The sequence below is a fragment of the Neofelis nebulosa genome, chromosome 10, assembly GCF_028018385.1.
Source record: "Neofelis nebulosa isolate mNeoNeb1 chromosome 10, mNeoNeb1.pri, whole genome shotgun sequence".
NCBI lineage: Eukaryota > Metazoa > Chordata > Mammalia > Carnivora > Felidae > Neofelis > Neofelis nebulosa.
In genome coordinates, this window is record NC_080791.1 from 59,674,245 (window position 1) to 59,692,617 (window position 18,373).

At 44.8% G+C, this 18,373-nt stretch overlaps 1 protein-coding gene across 7 annotated transcripts in view; it reads left to right on the forward strand.

The window, feature by feature from the left end:
- Window positions 1–18,373, forward strand: part of NUMA1 (nuclear mitotic apparatus protein 1) — a 72,404-nt gene that overhangs the window by 18,400 nt on the left and 35,631 nt on the right. For 2 of the 7 annotated variants that reach the window (XM_058687891.1, XM_058687897.1), the window contains exon 1: window positions 12,928–13,121. The exons of 2 other annotated variants lie outside the window; for them this stretch is intronic. The gene's annotated coding sequence lies outside the window, so the exon portion shown is untranslated. Of the gene's footprint in view, window positions 1–12,015; window positions 12,284–12,429; window positions 12,629–12,924; window positions 13,122–18,373 lie in introns of those variants that run through there. 3 more of the 7 variants (XM_058687895.1, XM_058687892.1, XM_058687898.1) reach the window with 3 other exon arrangements.

The window sequence follows — 18,373 nt, forward strand, 5'->3', positions numbered from 1 at the left end:
CTCAGGTCATGATCTCACAGTTTGTGGGTTTGAGCCCCATATAGGTCTCTCTGCTGTCAGTATGGAGCCTGCTTTGGATCCACTGTCCCCTGCCCCGCCCCCCACCTCCCTTTCATGCACCACTTGTTCGTTCTCTCTCTCTCTCTCTCTCTCTCTCTCTCAAAATAAATAAACTTTTTTTAAAAAGTGTCTTTGTGGGGCGCGTGGGTGGCGCAGTCGGTTAAGCGTCTGACTTTAGCCAGGTCACGATCTCACGGTCCGTGAGTTCGAGCCCCGCGTCAGGCTTTGGGCTGATGGCTCAGAGCCTGGAGCCTGTTTCCGATTCTGTGTCTCCCTCTCTCTCTGTCCCTCCCCCGTTCATGCTCTGTCTCTCTCTGTCCCAAAAATAAATAAACGTTGAAAAAAAAAATTAAAAAAAAAAAAAAGTGTCTTTGTGGGGCGCCTGGGTGGCTCAGTCGGTTAGGCATCCGACTTCAGCTCAGGTCATGATCTCGCGGTCTGTGAGTTCGAGCCTCACGTCAGGCTCTGTGTTGATTGCTCAGAGCCTGGAGCCTGTTTCAGATTCTGTGTCTCCCTCTCTCTCTGACCCTCCCCTGTTCATGCTCTGTCTCTCTCTGTCTCAAAAATAAATAAACGTTAAAAAAAAAAAAAGTGTCTTTGCAGAGCAGAAGTTTAAATAAAACAACAACAAAGAATTAAGGGAATCCACACTGGGCATGGAGTCCAGTGCAGGGCATGGTCTCACAATGATGCGATCATGACCTGAGCCAAAATCAAGAGTTGGCAACTCAACTGACTAAGCCACCAGGCACCCCTGTATTTTATTTATTTTTAAATGCTTTGCTGCTGTTTTTACATTTTAACACCCTGAAATTAGAATGCATTTATAATTGGTGACATCTTTCAATTGTTGGCTATTTTTTTTCACATTTTCATTTTCTCTGAAATTGAGATATCTTACTATTGATAGTATAGTTCCACTTTCCTTTTTAAAAAAAATTTTTTTAATGTTTATTTTTGAGAGAGGGAGGGAGAGAAAACAGTGGGGGAGGGGCAGAGAGAAAGAGAGGGAGGCACAGAGTCTGAAGCAGGCTCCAAGTTCTGAGCTATCAGCACAGAGCCTGACTTGGGGCTCGAATTCATGAACCAAGAGATTATGACCTGAGCCGAAGTTGGACGCTTAACCAACTGAGCCAGCCATCCAGGTGCCCCTGATGGTTCCACTTTTCAATGCCAATTTTTTTTTTTTCCCCATTAACTGTAATCTTGGCCCCTTTCTGGGCTTCTCTTGCTCCTAACCTCATCAGAATCACATCACCTAGACATTATGGGTAGGGACAAGTGAGTGAACATATTATTTGAGTGTGCAAGGATTTTGTGCATCCTTACTTAACTGATACATGTCCTACACGTACCTGCTGCTTGAGAAGCCAGGTAAATATATATGTAGCCCTGAGGCATCCAACTTAGTGCTCCTGATTTTGATTAGTCTGTCTTAATTTTGCCTAATGGTTTTAAAAAAAATTTTTTTCTAATATTTATTTTTTGAGAGAGTGTGAGTGGGGAAGGGGGGGGGGTGGGGAGATACAGAATCTGAAGCAGGCTCCAGGCTGTCAGCACAGAGCCTGACGCAGGGCTCAAACCCACCAGCTGTGAGATCATGACCTGAGCTGAAGTCAGACGCCCAACCCACTGAGCCACCCAGGTGTCCCCTGTCTGTTGTTTTTTTAATTAAAGTGTAACATACATACAGAAAAATGCATAAAGTAATGTAGCTCATGAGTTTTCACAAAGTGAACACGTAACTAGTGTTGTTTTAAGAAACAACATTACCAGCATCCCATTAGCCCTTTCTAGTTACCATCTGTTTTCTTCTTAAATGCAATGAAAGTATACATAGGGATGGTGACACTCTGTTGGTTCACAGGTGGGTGTGTGGCTCATGGTTATCTTGGGGGTGAATCTGCTGGAAAGAGCTTCAGGTTTGGAGCCAGAAGATCAGAGTTGCATTGTGGTCCTGTTATTTTGTAGTTGTGTGACCTTAGGCAAAGTACTGTTCTGAACTTCATTCCTCTTTGATAAAATGAAAACAGTGTTTACTTTGCAGAGCTGTTGTGAGGATCATGTGAAATACTTTATAGATGGGACACACTGTCAGTGTTAAAAAGCCGTATACTGGGGCGCCTGGGTGGCGCAGTCGGTTAAGCGTCCGACTTCAGCCAGGTCACGATCTCGCGGTCCGTGAGTTCGAGCCCCGCGTCAGGCTCTGGGCCGATGGCTCGGAGCCTGGAGCCTGTTTCCGATTCTGTGTCTCCCTCTCTCTCTGCCCCTCCCCCGTTCATGCTCTGTCTCTCTCTGTCCCAAAAATAAATAAAAAATGTTAAAAAAAAAAAAAAAAAAAAAAAAGCCGTATACAAATGCTAGTCATTTTTTAGTAAGGGAGGTAGAATCCCAAGCAGGAGATGATGTGAACCTAATGTAAGGAGAGAAAATGAAGAAGTTTGATCACAAAATCCATTCTCTTAACCACCTGTATTGCCTTCCTTTTAAATTGATATTGGTGTGGTCCTTGACTTTCTGTTAAAATTTCCTCAAATGAAAATAATATAAAGGGTCTAAAAGGAATCCCCAGAGATTTGGAATTTCACCCGGTCTGTCACTTGCTGTCAATGTGGGTGCCCCCAGAGCTGTGCAAGGCAGAGACTTTGACACAAGATTAATATGTTTCAGTAGCAAATGTATGCATTACCTCTTTACAGGCCTAATAAGCAAGCCCTCTTCTGATTATGTCACACTGTTCTAAAGGTGACCCAAATCTGTATCTCTAGCCCCAAATCATATTTTTCACCAGCTACTGTATTTTCCTAATTGTATGTCCAGTAGATACCTCATGTCTAAATCCAAATTTTCAAGCCACCTGCCAGATAGCATGATGGTTTAGATTATGAATTTTGGAGTGAAATAGACCTGGGTTTGAATTTTTTTTTTAAGTTTATTTATTTTTGAGAGAGAGTGTGTGCAAAAAGGGGAGGGACAGAGAGAGAGGTAGACAGGATCTGAAGGGGGCTCTGCACTGACAACAGAGATCCCAGTGTGGGGCTCAAACTTACAGCCCCTGAGATCATGACCTGAACCCTGAACCAAACTGTCTCAGTTGGCTTAACCAACTGAGCCACCCAGGCGCCTGACGTGGGTTTGAATCTTAATTCTGCTACTCGTTAGCATCATGATCTTGGAAAGGTTGTTTAACATCTTGTAACTTCTTGAAAGAGAAAAACATCTTGAAAGAGTATTAATAGCACTTGCCTGATAGGGTTGATACTAGTGCTCAATTAATGAAGTTACTGCTTTTGCATTCTTTTTGTTTTTGGCACACATGCTCATCTCATTCAAGCTAGGAAATCAGAGGTGCTTCTAGAATTTTCCTTTTTCTTTGCTTACAGTTGATTATCGGGGCCTGTCATAAGTGGTTCTCAAACTGTTGCTTTTTTAAAATTTATTTTTATTTATTTTTAATTTTTTAAATTATTTTGAGTGAGAGAGACCACCCACAGGTGGGGGAGGGGCAGAGAGAGAGGGAGAGAGAATCCCAAGCAGGTGCCACACTGTCAGCACAGAGCCCGACTTGGGGCTCATTCCATGAACTGCAAGGTCATGACCCGAGCAGAAATCAAGAGTCGGGCACTTAACCAACTGAGCCACCCAGGTGCCCATGCTTCCTCTTTTTTTTAATCACTGCTTTACTTCAGACATGTATTGGTTTTGCTCTGCATTGTGCAAAGCTTAATAGAATTACAGAACAACGAAAAGAAAAAAAAGAATTACAGAACAGACTCAGGAACCAGGTGGAAGCAAAGGGGACAGGGCTCCAAACATCCTTTACTTCAAACCAACTACTTTTATCTGTATCTTGGGTTTTTTTTTTTTTTTTTTTTTTTTTTAAGTATATTTTCGAGAGAGAAAGAGAGCAAGCAGAAGCAAGGGAGGAGCTGAGAGAGAGAGAGAGGGAGAATTTCAAGCAGGCCCTGACTGTTAGCGCAGAGTCTGACTCGGGGCTTGAACTCACCCAGGTATCCCTCTGTATCTTGCGTTGTATATGAAGATTGAGTCTGGAGGCTTCACTTTTAAAATATATTTTGAAACCTTTCATTCATTTAAGAAATGCTTATCAAGTATGTTCTATGTGCCAGGCATTGTGCTGAGTTCTAAGAATTCAGCGGCAAGCACACCATCTGTGATTTCATGGAACATATGATGGTAGGAGAAAGGAATTAATGAAATGCAAAAAGGCATAATTAGAAACTGAGTGCTGTGAAGGAAAGTACTATGGTGCTATGCATAGTAGGAACTTGACCTGGTATGGAACTGGGAACTAGGAACTAGGTGGTTAGGGAGAATTTACATGAGGGAAGTAACATTTGAGCTGAAATATGAAGGATAAGTTAGAATTAACTAGATGAAGAGGCAGGAAAAGAAAGCTTTGGGTAGAAGGAAGAGTGTGGACAACACTAAACCATATGCAGATAGAACTTTCTAGTAATGGATTTTCAGACTCTAATAGCAGCTAGCATTCTCTGTGCTAGGTGTTGTGCTAAGCGCTTTACAAGTATTGTCTTAATTCCTTACAATGACTCTCTAAGAAAGTGCTATCACTATTCCTATTTTATAGATGGGGAAACGGGACACAGAGAGGTTAAATAACCTGCCTAAGGTTGCACAGCTAATAAGCTCTGGAGCCAGGATTTTAATTAGGCAGTCTAACTCTAGACCCCATGCTCTTAGCTACTGTGCTATGTTGCCTTCCTCTTGTTTCTTACAATTCTAGCTTGTATGTCATACAGAGTGAAACATAGATCTGATCTATGTTACTCCCATTTACTCTGTCTCTTTACAAACCTTGATCGTTTCCTATCACCTACAGGATAATTCCTTAGTATGATGTAAGTACCTCACAGTTTAGTACCACTTATCCTCATCATCTGCTACACCTTCCTAAAACTGCATGCCATTGCTCAAATGTAATAAGCTCTGTCTTTGCACATGCTGTTCTCTCTGCCTAGAATGCTCTTTTTTTCTTTTTGGGTGAAACCCTACTCATCCTACTCATACTTTAAGTACTGGGCTTAAATGTTACTTCCTTGGTAAAACTTTTCTAATCATCCATCCCGAGTCAATCAGGCCGTCACATGTCCTCTAAAACAGTAACTTCTGTGTTCCTGTTCTGATATCTTTTCAGTGAAACAGGAATCCTAGGTCTTTTCCTTCCCACACCTGTGTTCCTAAGAGCTCTGGGTCTACCTCCACAGCGCCCTTCAAGTAACACCATTCTTTTTCATTCCTGCTGCCCCTGCCCTGTCAGCAGCACTTTTATCTCTGCTGCTGCAATTGCCACCTCACTGTTCTGCCCCTGGACTCAATGTTATGCCAGATTCATCTTTTGAAAAAGTGCACACAAGTAAGCCTTCTGCTCAGGACACTGCCTTTCTGGTGTGTCCCCTAGAAGTCTAGACTTCCCAGTGTTCTCTCACCTTCCCGTTGGCACTGTCCAAGTCTGTGTCCTTTCACCTTGTATTAAGGTGAGTTATAGGTATGTTTCTTTCTCCTCCACAGGATTGTAAACCTGTCTAGTTCATGTTTGAGTCTCCAACACAGTATTTACAGGTGTTTATTTCATGTTTATGGTTGAATGTCCCTGATTAAATTTCATTAGTCCCAAATAAGGAGTAACCCATCTTACATATTTTGAAGAATTTGTATTGCAAATAGTATTTTTTGCTTTGTTGTTTTTGTTTGTTTTAAAAATTTGGTCATAAAGTGGAGGGAGGATTTCAGTTTTAGGAAAATTGCTGGTGAGGAACTCTCATCCTTCACAATGATGCCAGATTCATTGGGATGTTGTTTTATCTAATGATGTTCAAGTTACTTAGCATCTTTAAAAATGGAGAAAATGACACCTAAGACTTGCCCATACCATGAGTTAGTTGTAGCAGAAACCATTTGATCAAGGAATGTGTAAGTGCTTTGTACACCTAAAGGATTATACTGATAAGAAAAGTATAAGTTGTAGTTGAGGTGTGCTGGAGAGAGCCCTGGTTTTAGAAGACTTGAGTTCTGGCTGTACAATCTTGCAGGTTGACCTTGAAGCAGGTATTTTCTTCTATTCTCTAAAATTGGAATAAACCTGTTTGTTTCTTAGGGTTTTTCAGGGGGAGATTAATTAAGATGTGAGACATAGCCTTCCTTACATTTTTAAAGTCTGTTAAATGTTAGGTTTGTTGTTGTTGTTTTTTTTTTTTTAAATCATGGCCACGTTAGACACCATTCCCATTTATTTTACTTACTAGGAGCATATTAACAAGTTTGGTTTTTGAGGCAATCTAGCATCCTATTTAGAAATCCAGCCCTTACTAATATTTGTGTTTGTTCATTTCTTTGGATATTAAAGGCATCCTGGTGTGATAGGAGAAGTAGATTTGGAACCAGAGAGACAGGGGATTCAGTGCTGTGTAGGAGGTGGAGACATGGAAGATAAAGCAGAGGGGGTGGGAGGAGAGGGGGAGGAGGGGAGAAGAGAGAGGTGTCATCGGAGTTTTTTAGTTACTTAAAGCCTATTTTAAACAAACCAGATCCTGGGCAGAATCCTTATTCTCCAGCTGAAATCATAAGTTGTGTCAAATCAGCAGACCTTGCTCAGACATACAAATAGGTTGTAAAATTTCTGTCTCAGGCAGGAGATAGCAAATCTTCAGCAGAGTTGTCACATGTATTCCACTATGAATGTAGGTTGGGACTAGATGACCTTTAAGGTCTGTCAACTTTGAGATTCTGTGATTTGTTGACCAAGTATAGAAAGCTGTTTTTATTTAGGCGTTCTAGACCAATGTAATTATAAATTGCACTTTTGTCTGTGACTTTTATTTACAAAACCTTGTAAATACCTTGAGTATAGCTCCAATCAGCTTGTGCCCCATGCAAAATTGGTGCTACCAGTTTCCAAGGACCACCTTCTGTCATCTGAATTAGTAAAGCACCCACATGTGCCTTCCTTCGGGGTGGGACCCAGTAGGGTAAAAAACAAAATGCTTGTTTCTAGGGGACTTGCTTTTTTTTTTTTTTGCAAAGGAAGCCCTAACTGGTGAAGTTTTGAGCAGATTCTGAGATTAGTTCTGTTACAAAGATTTTTGTTGTTGTTCTTGTTGAGAATGGTGTCCTGCAGAAAGAATCATGGGAAATTTTTAGAGTGCTTTAGATATGATCTATCTAATACCAATAACCTTCTTTTATTGAGACCCAAGCTAGGGCAGTGACTTTCCTAAAGTCATAAATTTAGTAGGTAGTCCATTGGGAACTTAACCTCCAGGGGCTTCCAATACCAAATCTAGTGTGTTTTTACCACTGGTGTGGCTGTTTCCAGGAGTAGTTGCAAGTCTTTACGTTGAAACTGTTCCTCCTTCCGTTTCTTTTAGCTTTCTCATCATCAGTTCTGTGTTTGTGCACAAACATTGTGCTAGATATGTTGCCTGTAGGGACAGATCCGTTTACTCTTCTGTGACAATGAAACAGGGTGAACAGGTTCTTAGGTGTTTTGTAGAAAAGCCCTTCTTCAGGGAGAACCAAATAGGGCCTCTTGGATGTTATAATGAATCCTCTCCGGGTTTTGATTTGCCCTCTGCTTTTCTCCTCTGGAAGTTACAGGCTTACCAACACTGCTTCATTACTCAGCACTACCCTCTGGAGAGGGAGGGTGAGGCTTGGTAAATAAGCTCGAGGTCAGGGTTCTGAAACAGCAGTCCTTCCCTCCAGCCAACGGTGTTTCCTCCAGCCTTCTTTCTCCGTGGCTTCTCACCCTAGAGATATGTCCAACATCCCTCCCAATAGAAAATTCTTCTGTTCTTGCCTCTTCAGAGTAGTTTTGGTCCTTTAATGTTTGTAAAGCTCTTGTATCTTCAGAAAAAAGCTCTTTAGTGGTTACTTTTAAGATTAGAACTGCTTTGAGGGGTGCCTGGGTGGCTCAGTCAGTTAAGTGTCCGACTTTGGCTCAGGTCATGATCTTGCGGTCTGTGAGTTTGAGCTCCACGTTCGGCTCTGTGCTGGCAGAGAGGAGCCTGGAGGCTGCTTCGGATTCTGTGTCTCTCTCACTCTGCCCCTCCCTCCCACATGAGTGTGTGTGCACACGCGTGTGCACGCTCTCAAAAATAAAAACATTAAAAGATAATAAAGTTAGAAGTTTGATTGTTTTGATCAAAGAGTTGATTTTTATGAGGAGGTATAGAGGCACAAGGCTTCTTGGAGCCTCTGAGAATGTGCTATGTACTAGCTTTTATTTATTCATTCAATGATTGTTTATTTAAGAGCATTGGAGAATAATGTAGAGACCACAGAGACAATTTGCTACTTATGTGACTAAGTCACTTAATTCCCGAGACTCAGATTTCTTCATCTTTAAGATAGAAATAAAACCTACCTTATAGATTGTTGAGAGAACTAGATGAGATGACCATGTAAGAGGATGGGCTCTGGAGAAACCCATTTGGACTCAGATTTTGGCTCTGACACCTACCAACTGTGTGACCTTAGGCAAGTTATTTAATCTTTCTCAGTTTACTTTTCTGTAAAATAGAGATGGGTAATCATAGTATTTGTTATTGTGCCATTGGGTTACTGTGAGGATTAAGCAAAATAAAGCAGGGAAGTGTTTAGCATTGTGCCTGGTGCATACTAAGTGCTCATTAAGTGTTAGCTATTAATTACAACAGTAACAGCAAAAACAATAATGATAGTCTTTAGGTATTTATTATGCTAGGACATCAAGTGGCAGAGGAAAGACTAGAAGGCATTACATAGGGCAGTGGATCTATAAGAGCATTTGCCCTTGCCAACTTTCCTAGTGAGAGGGCCTGAAGGGACTGAGAGGCTCTCATTGGACCCTGGCCTATGGCTTCCTACAGTGAAGGCTTCTCTTCCAGGCTAGAAGGTTGAGATAGGAGTTCAGAGGGACTTCAGAGGACAGTGAGAAGACCAATCTGTCAGGGTGGAGCATTTGGGTAAGGGCATAAGTAACTCTAGTAGAAGGTAAAACTGGGTCCAGGTCATGGAGGGCCATGAATGTCAGGTGAATTGTTTGTATTAGAGCCACCCTACCCTGGGTCATCTCAGCGGAATTGCTCTCTTGCAGTCTTTCCTTTAAGCTTTTTAAAATGGTAATATACATTAAAAACTGTAACATTTACATTTGAAACAAAAATAATAAAACACCAATGCACCTGCCACCCAGCTCAGGAGATGTGGTATTACTGGACCCTTTGAAACATCCTGTGTGCTCCATACCCATCACCAACCTCTACCTGAATGCTCTCCTGAATCTTGTGTTAGCCATGTATCATTTTCCTTCCTTCCTCTCTCCTTTCTTTTAAAAATGGTTTTACCATTTCTATCTTGGTCTTTTGAAGACACTGAACAGGGGCTGTGGAATCAGGCAGGAGCCATATGGCCTGCCTGTCACCTGGCTAGGCCAGGAGGAGGGTGGGGACACAGGAGGGGAGTGGCAGCACTGTGGTGGGGGAGGGAGAGGCTGGAGAAACTGGCCCAGCTCCTTGGGCTGTCCTAAAGAGCAGGCCCGGAAGCTTGGCAATTTTGGTGGAGAGGTTCCAGAGGAGAGTTCAGCCCTCTGAGGCTGCACAGCTGGAAGCTGTTGCCTGGAGTTTAGAGCTGTGGCGGTGGGGTGGGGGGGTGAGAATCTCTTGTATTCTTTTGAGACACAGTATCAACTCTTTAATGTGCTAGGGAGCTTCAGGGTTAGCACAGTGCCACATGTGGCCAGGACAGTTTTAGCAGGCCTGCCTCCTATTTTCACCTCATACATATTCTGGAGTGTTGATTGTGCCAGTTATTAAATTATGTTTGCCACTTGGCTTTTCTATAAAAGCTTTGGATTTTGCTTTGGTTTGGCTTTCCTGGTCCTTTGAATAAGAACTTTCCTTTCTACCGATAGCAATTGCCAACCACAGACTGTGAGCGATCCTGTGGGAATAAGTTACAGGGCTGGGAGAAGCAGGGTGATGGGAGTCTCTGCAGCAGTGGGCCTTGGTCTGACCCCCACCACTCACCACAGTCATTCTCTGGTGCTGAGAAGGTTAAATTTGGAAAGCTATCATCCAGATGTATTTCAGTGGGATAGATAACATGGACCCCTAGTGTGCTAGATACTGTGGGGGATCATAGAGAGATGGAACTAGTTATGCTCTTGAGGAGTTTACATTCTAGATGTGAGGATAAGACTTCCATGCGTCTACGGTTAAGGCAGTACAAGTACCAAATGCAGAAGGTAGACACGTTTTTCTGATTACCAATGGAATACATGTTTATTAAAAATAAGTTCAAATATGAAAGAAACATACAGTGTAGAAAGTTCCTCATAGTCTGACTCCTCCTTAAGATAATCACTGATACCTGTTAAGGAGTATTTGAGGTGTTGACATTTGAGCTGGACCTTAAAGTAAAATCCAGAGAGGCAGACTGATGGAAGGAAAGCAGGCATCCTAAGGATCCATGCTCCCACTCCAGGGAGGAGCACCCTTACTAGCTTCCCTGACAAAGAGCCAACTTCTGCATGGACACCTTGGTTACAAGGTGCCAAAGTGCCCAGCTGGAATTAACCTTTGTTATGCACCACCTTGTGCCTTATGTGCTAGCCAGTGTGTGGGGCATCTTATAGATGTTATTGAATTAATTCTCATTATAACCTTTGTAAAGTAGATTTTTTTCATGTATATTTTTGTTGTAAAATAGGTATCTTTATTTTTGTTTTATAAATAGGGATATGGAGGCTCAGAGGTTACCTGCCAGGGTCCCACAGCAGCAAGCAGTATAGAGTTCTGCTATTCGCTAGGCATGTGATTTTGGGCCAATTATTTCATCTCTGTGGCTCAGTCTCATCTGTAGAGTTGAGTGGTAACAGTATCTGCTTCACCAGGAGCTTTCAGATGAATGAGTTAATACACATTAAGCCAGTGGAACAGTGGGTGTGTGGCACATAGTATGCACTCAGTAAGCAGTAGCTATTTACTATACCTTGTTTTCTCTCTTCTTAACATGATTTGTGTCATCTCCCCCACTTAAATCTATAGATGGCCTTTCTGTCCTCCCAGTCATCCCTCACACTTTTCTCTCCTTTACAGTTTCTCTCTCTGCTTCCAACCATTGCCTTGTCTTCATCCTGTCTCTGCAGTGTCTCATTCCTCTTTTTTCCATTTTCCCTCATTTTACCCTCTTTTGTGGCCTTATCACCTGTCTCCTGTCGTGGCAGCCTCTGACCTGCCTCCCTGCTGTCAGCTTCATTCTTTTATATACCAGAATCATTTCTGAAAGTTCAGTTCTCATCGTATCACATCTCTGTGTTAAAAATAAACATTCACATCTTTATTCAGTTTCTTGGTTTCAAGTTCAAGATTCTTTAATTCTGACCCCACCTCACCCTTTAAGTGTGTTCCCAGACTACTTCCACAAGTCCTCTCTGCTTTTCCTTCCCCCCACCCTCCTCTATCTACTTCTGTCTGGGGAAATTTTACCTACCTGTTACAAGATCCAAATTGAAATATCACTTCGTTTCTTAGTCTTTTTACCTACTCTTTTTAGAATTTTTATATTCTTTTGTGGGAGTTAGCACATACTGTCCTGAAATATAATTTTCAAGGCACATTTCTTATTTTCTGTGTAATTATAACCTAGATCAGTGTAGAGGCTGGGTTTAATTCATATTTGTATATGCCCTCAATGTCCTATAGCAGTGCCTTGCACATAGTAGGTGCTTAATATTTTTGGTCTAAATAAAAGATGGGGGGGGGGGGTGTCCTCATAACTGCCTGGTGAGTTTCTCTTGGAGTCTTGGTGAGAGTCACTGTTCAGTGGGTGGAAATGCTGTGGTTTTGTTTTCTAAGAGTCCGACATCTTATCCGCCATGGAGGAGAGGCAGAGCCTGTAGGCTCTGCCCATGGGTCCCAGTGCCTGTAACTGTGAAGGGGCTCCAGCCAGTGCCTGCCGTACTAGGTCCCGTGCCTTGGCCCCTCGGCCCCTCCCCACAAATGCTCAGCGGAACAGGGGATTAGGTTCTGGCAGCACAGCTGGGATTTTGGCGGCCATTCCACAGTCGACAATAGCACGCAGCCACCCGGACAGGACCGCGCAGGCCTGCACTCCAAGGCCACAATCTGCCTGGGCTTCTTGTTTGGGTGGCCGAGGGGGAGGAGCGGGCAGAGCGCGGAGTCCTGGCCTTGCCACGCAGAAGGTACGGGCTGGAGAGATTGCCTCTGGGAATGGGCTTGGGGGGTGGCCTTGTCCCAGGGCAGGCGGCGCTCGCGAAAGGAGGCCGGCGCTTTGTGTGTGAGCGGCATGTGTGTGCTTAAAGACACAGCCGCCCCGCCCTGGAGCCGGCAGGAAGCAGCCCCGCGTGAAAGGGCCTGTGTCCTGCTCCCTCTCCAAAGCCTCTGTTCCCGGCTCTTCCTCCCTGCCCTGCGCGCCGCCAGGCAGGGGCTGAGCTAATCATCAGGGCAGTCCGTCGCTGGCCAGAGAGATGGACAGGCTGTCACTGCTGTGTTAAGAGAGCGAAGGGGGAGTGTCCGGGTGATACCAGGTTTGTCAGGCAGGCCACTGTGAGATGTGTTTTGTGTATTTATGCCACAGTTTGCCTTGGCTCTTGCCACTGTTGCCGTTCAGGATTTTTTTGTCTGCTGGCTCCTGCACCCCCCCTCCCCCCTCCCGTGCGTCCTAGTCTTTCGTTCGTGGGCCTAGCCTTCGCGGCCCCTCCTCTCCAGTGCGCCCCTCCTCTCCTTGCCCCCGACTGGCGCCCCTCCCCCCCCCCTTCCCGAGAGTTCCCTGCTTTCGCTGTACTCCCAGATCGCGGAAGCTTGCTGTGCCTTTAAAGAAAGCAGACTCCTGGCTGTGACGCACTTCTGGCTGTCAGCCAGGAAGATCGCTCCTGCCAGGCTGACTGAGAAGAAAACCAACAACTTTTCTTTTGTGTGTGGGGTTACTTTCCACTAGCCCCCCCCTTCCTCCTCTCCTTTCAAGATTTAAATGCTAATGGCGGATTAAAACCTGTAGATACGTTTGGCTTTGGGAGTCTGGTAAGGCCCCCCCCCCCCCTCCCCTGCACTGAGACTTTTTCTCCCTCCCTCTTTCTCTGGGTTTTTGTTCAAACATGGACGAGGGGGTGCGGTGGAGTTCCCCCCCCCCCCTCCGCTTTCCTGCGCCATCCTTAAAGGGGAGGGAGAGGAGAGGGAGCGCAAGTAAACACTCAGAAACAGGCGCTGGGAGCAGAGCTTGCCAACATCCGGGAGTTGGCGCCTTTGAGAGCAAAGGGTTGCTTTCTTTTCCCCTCGCGTAGATAGATGTCAGCGTGTTTTTGTTAAGAGGGGAAAAGCGTGCGCCTGCACATTGAGCTGTAGAGACAGCTCAAGAGAGCTTCTCCATTCCTGAGTGAGGCCTGGGTGTGTACGCAGTGGTGGGGAGTGAAAAAGGTTCATTTTGGCCGCGGGTAGCGACCAGGGTAGGGTGTGTGAATACAGCAGTGGGGGCAGGTGCTGATGAACTGCTGAAGGGGGCTTGGGTGTGTATGTGCAGTATATGGCTATAGGCCCCAGGTCTGCTTCGTGATGGCAACCCTTTTGCCCACATCCTTCTGATCTGGACGTTGCAGAGCATGGAGGGGGGGGGGAGGGGCAGATATCAGTAAGCCACTTTTGAAGAAACCAGGGAAATCTTGGTTTCCCTTGCATTCCTTCTCTTGTTCCTCACCAGAGCTCTGGGCCAAATTCTAGGCTACATAGAAGGGTTGGTCTGTGTGAAGAGGGGGAGGCCTGAGTCCAGAGTGAGTCCCTTTTAGGGGACCCAGGAAATATACCCAGCAAGCTGGTTTGCCCTGATCTCAGGAATGCAGAGAAACCCTGTGGAGTTAGACAGGACAGCCTATCCTGGACACCACAGGAGTTGAAAAGGATTGTATTTTTTCCACCTGGGCTGCTCTTGGAGCCACTGGTCCTTAAGCCTTTTATGTCCTCCAGGCCAAGAGATGCACCAGCAAGATATTTCCTATTCTGTTCTTTATGATGAATTAGTTGATGGTGACATAGCTTGGCCTTTGCTGGACCTCTCTGGGGTAACCTACCAGGTGAGGTCTGGGTGCTTGTTTGCCAGTGCCTCCTGACCTATTCCTCCCAGAGTTAGAGGAGGAGGAGGACCTCCCTCAAGATCAGGGTGTTTACTCTTTGGATGTGGGGGTTATTCGATGGTGGGATATCTCTTAGAAAGGTGTACAGAGCATGGAATTTTTATGGCTGCAGGCAGGCTGTCAGAGTAAGTAGTGGCAAATCTTGCCATTGAACATGGGCTTATAGATAGGACAGGCATTTTGTTTTGTTTTAAATAAATGTTTATTGTTTTTGAGAAAGAGAGCAGGGGGTGGGGGGCGGGGTGGGGGGAAGGGCAGAGATAGAGAATTCCAGGCAGGCTCCCCACTGTCAGCTCTGAGCCCCATGTGGGGCTCAAACTCACAAACCTTGAGATTATGACCTGAGCTGGAATGAAGAGCCTAACCAGTTGAGCTACCCAGGTGTCCTTATTTTTTTTAAAAAAGGCTCCACACATAGTGTGGATCCCAGTGCAGGACTTGAACTCAAGACCCTGAGATCAAGGACCTGAGCTGAGACCAAGAGTTGGATGCTTAACCGACTGAGCCACTCAGACATTTGCACTCAGACATTTCCCTTGTGAGCTCTGAGCCTGTGAGCCTTTGGAAATAAGGGATAGAGAGGGGGTAGGGCTTGGGAAAGGATGCCTTGAGGTGGGAGTTTGTGTGGGATTTGGGCCAAGAAATTCTGGGAGTGGGAGCTATCACCTAAGAGAATGAGCTTTCAGTGGAGGCAAGGGCTTGTGATCAGTACAATTTTGTAGTTTTCTGGGACCAAATTTCACTTTGGTGTTATCTTGAGGTAGGGCTGGTGTTCTGGCAGGCAGTAAGTGAGTTAAAGATGGTCTCAAAAGGAGCTGGCGGGGGCTTAGGGTAAGGAGAGCAGTGCTGCCACAACACAACTCAGACCCTCTGGCATTTGACCTATCACTTGGTTAAACCCTTGGAACTGAAACTTTTCTTGAACAGACCCCAAAGCTTAGCAACCTGACCCTCTGGTCTTGGTCCTTGCATCTGAGCAGGTGGTTTGCATTAGCTTCAGTCCTGGTAGGAAACCATGGCTAGGTTTTAACTCTTTAAGACCCAGAGAGGGTACAGGCCAGGTGCCTATGCGTCTTTGAGTGTCCTTTTCCTTGTCCTGATACATCTTTTCTAGAAACAGAGGGATTCCTGTAAATGTGGGGCTTGGTCCTAATGTAGGAATTTACATTATATCGGTTTTGAAAATGTAAAGAGGATGCAAGGCCATAAGTTTATAAGGTAGCTTCTTCTGTGTCTTGTGTCCTGGTTCCTTCTTGAACTCAGGGAAGAGAGGGCACCTTATCAGGTCTGTGAAGTCTCTGTTTCAGATTCTGAGGGTACTTCTTTTCACATAAATGGGTAGGTGGGAACTCTGAAGGTGCCTTGAGAAGCCTTGGTTTGTTTGTTATTTGGGGATTGTGGGTGGGTGGTACCTGATCACGTTGGGTGGATCTCAGATCCTTTTGTGAAATGGTTCTGAGCTACAATGCGGGGATCTGTTTTTCCATCACCATGACCATCACCCAGTCTTCTGGGTGGGGCTTGCCTCAGATTTCAGGGGGAGGGTGGGGAGGATGGTGCTTTGGCTGGGAGCCCTCAGGTTCTAAGCCAAGGCCTGCTTAAAGCTATAGTCCCAATCCGAAGACTAGCCATGCCACTGGCTTCAATCATTCGTTAACCAAAGAAATGAGTGGCTGTCTGTCCTAACAGCTCCCACCTCAGTGTCCTATCTCTGGAAAAGTGCTTCTTTATGGGCTTTGAGGTGACAAGGTCATTCTGGAGTGCCTCATGTTGAGTATTGGATTCTTCCTGTTTCCTTGCCTGGGGAGCCCAGAAGAAGGCATTTGGCCTTGACACCAGTTTTCCTGAGCAGTGGAACTAGTTTTAGACAGGCTCCCCCAAAGAGGACATAAGGGTTGTATGTTTTGCCTCTGAGATGAAGGGAAGAGGTTGGTTAAACCTCAGGTCATTTTTAGCAGCACAGCTGTGGAATCTCTCAGAGGGGGCAAGATCCACCTCCGGTTGCAAATAAAATTTCTGACCGAAATTTTGGACCTCTCCAGACAGCAAGTCTAGAGGCAACAGTGGGGATGAGGGGGAGGTAATCTGGGCCTCATTTCCCTTGTTCCTAAATAGCTTAGACTTTTTTTTTTTTTTTTTTTTTTTTTTTTTTTTTTTTTTAAGAAGCCCCAATAGAACATGGCCATTGCTGCCTTCACCAGGACCAGGCATGGTCCCTCTAACTTTAGGCTGGCCAAGCACTAGAAGAGTCTTTTTGTGGTGCAATAGTTGAGACCATCTGTCTTCATCCTTGCTTGGCCCCAGGGTGCTAGGCATTCAGTGCTGATGGATAGGCCATGCTGGATGAAAATCATCCAAGACTGAAGAACATTTAGGCCCTTTAGCTTCTTTGCCCTCCTGAGAGTTCCCTTTACCACTTCACTTGGGTCTTACCAAAGCCCAGGTGAATTGGCTCATTTCCAAGACTGTGATGTTGGTATTACAGGTGGGTATTATTGGCTTTTGTGGGGTCTGGAAGCACTTAATTATAATTAACAGTTATATTTAGCATTTAATTATTTTCTATTATTTAATGCTTCGTGTATGCTTAATATCATTCCTCATCCTGCTGTAAGCTCCTCAGAGGTAGGGGCCATGTCATTGTCTCCCATTTCCCATGTGTTTTCCAGCACAGGATGAACATATGTATGGAGCAAGAAAATAACCTTTTTGCTTGTTTGATAAGCACTATACACTTGCATAGGAAGGAATAAGAAATGCTGGGGAGTGGATTACCATCAGATTTATGTATATCTTTCCCCTGCTAGACAGTGGGCACCTTATGGACAAGAATGGAGTCCCAACACATTGAACACAGAAGGTGCCTAGCAAATGTTGTTTCCAAAGAACCCACACCTTAGGGGATACTAATATGTGGGGAAAGTTACAGGTGATGTGACTCTTAACCACTCTTGTTCTTCTTGGAATAGTGACAGACTGAGTACCTGTGACAGGAGGTGGGGGGTGGGACTGATTGCCCCCATGATTTGTGGGAATTCTGGGAGCTCCTGGGAGGTGTTGAGGAATATTTAGTCACCAGCTATGTGGTCTCTTGGGCAGGTTGGCAGGCAGTTGGCTGATTCTCAATGGGAAGGGAAATTGGAAGCAGGAATACCAGGACAGGTACCTGATCCTTCATTAAATGTCCCGTGAGATCTCTGCCAGCATTGGATGTGGCATCATCCAGTCCCTCATTTGAACCATGTCTTTGACATTTCTGTGGGAGATATACAAATCCAGAATTTGGAGAGTTTTCCCTTTAAGGACTTGTTGTTAGGTAGAATTTGGATACCTGCAGAACGAGCCAGAAATCAACCTTTCTGCTTAAGATTAGTGATTGTTTATTGTATACCTACCATATACCAGGCACTATGCTATTTGCATTATCTGCTTGGTCTTGAAGCATCACAGTGACCCAGGGAAGTGTTTGTGATTACCGTTTTGTAGAGAGGAAACTGAGACCGAAAGAACTTATGCTACTTGTCCAAGGTCACAAGACCAAGGTCACATGGGATCACCATTCAGACCCATGCCTGTCTGAAAAGGCATGTTTGTTGTATGTTTTATTTTTTTATTTTTTAAATGTTTATTTTTGAGAGAGAGAGAGCTCGAGGATAGGAGGGGCAGAGAGAGGGGGATAGAATCCGAAGCAGGCTCCAAGGCTGTGAGCTGTCAGTACAGAACCCAATGCAGAGCTCAAACTCATGAGCTGTGAGATCATGACCTGAAGTCGGATGCTTAACTGACTGAGCCACTCAGGCACCCATGTTCCATGTTTTAAGGGCACCATGTCCCAAAGAGGAGGGTTGAAGAACAGCCTTGAATGTTATATTTTCTGTGGAACAGAAAGATTGCATTTAGAGCTTGTGGACATTGAGTTAAATGCAGGATTCTTTACTGTTACAAGTTTTACAGTAATTTTATTTTATTAAAATTTTTGATGTTTATTTATTTTTGAGAGAGAGAGACAGAGCATGGGTGGGGGAGGGGCAGAGAGAGAGGGAGACACAGAATCTGAAGCAGGCTCTAGGCTCGGAGCTGTCAGTACAGAGCCCGATGTGGTGCTCGAACCCACAAACCATGAGATCATGACCTGAGCCAAAGTCGGAT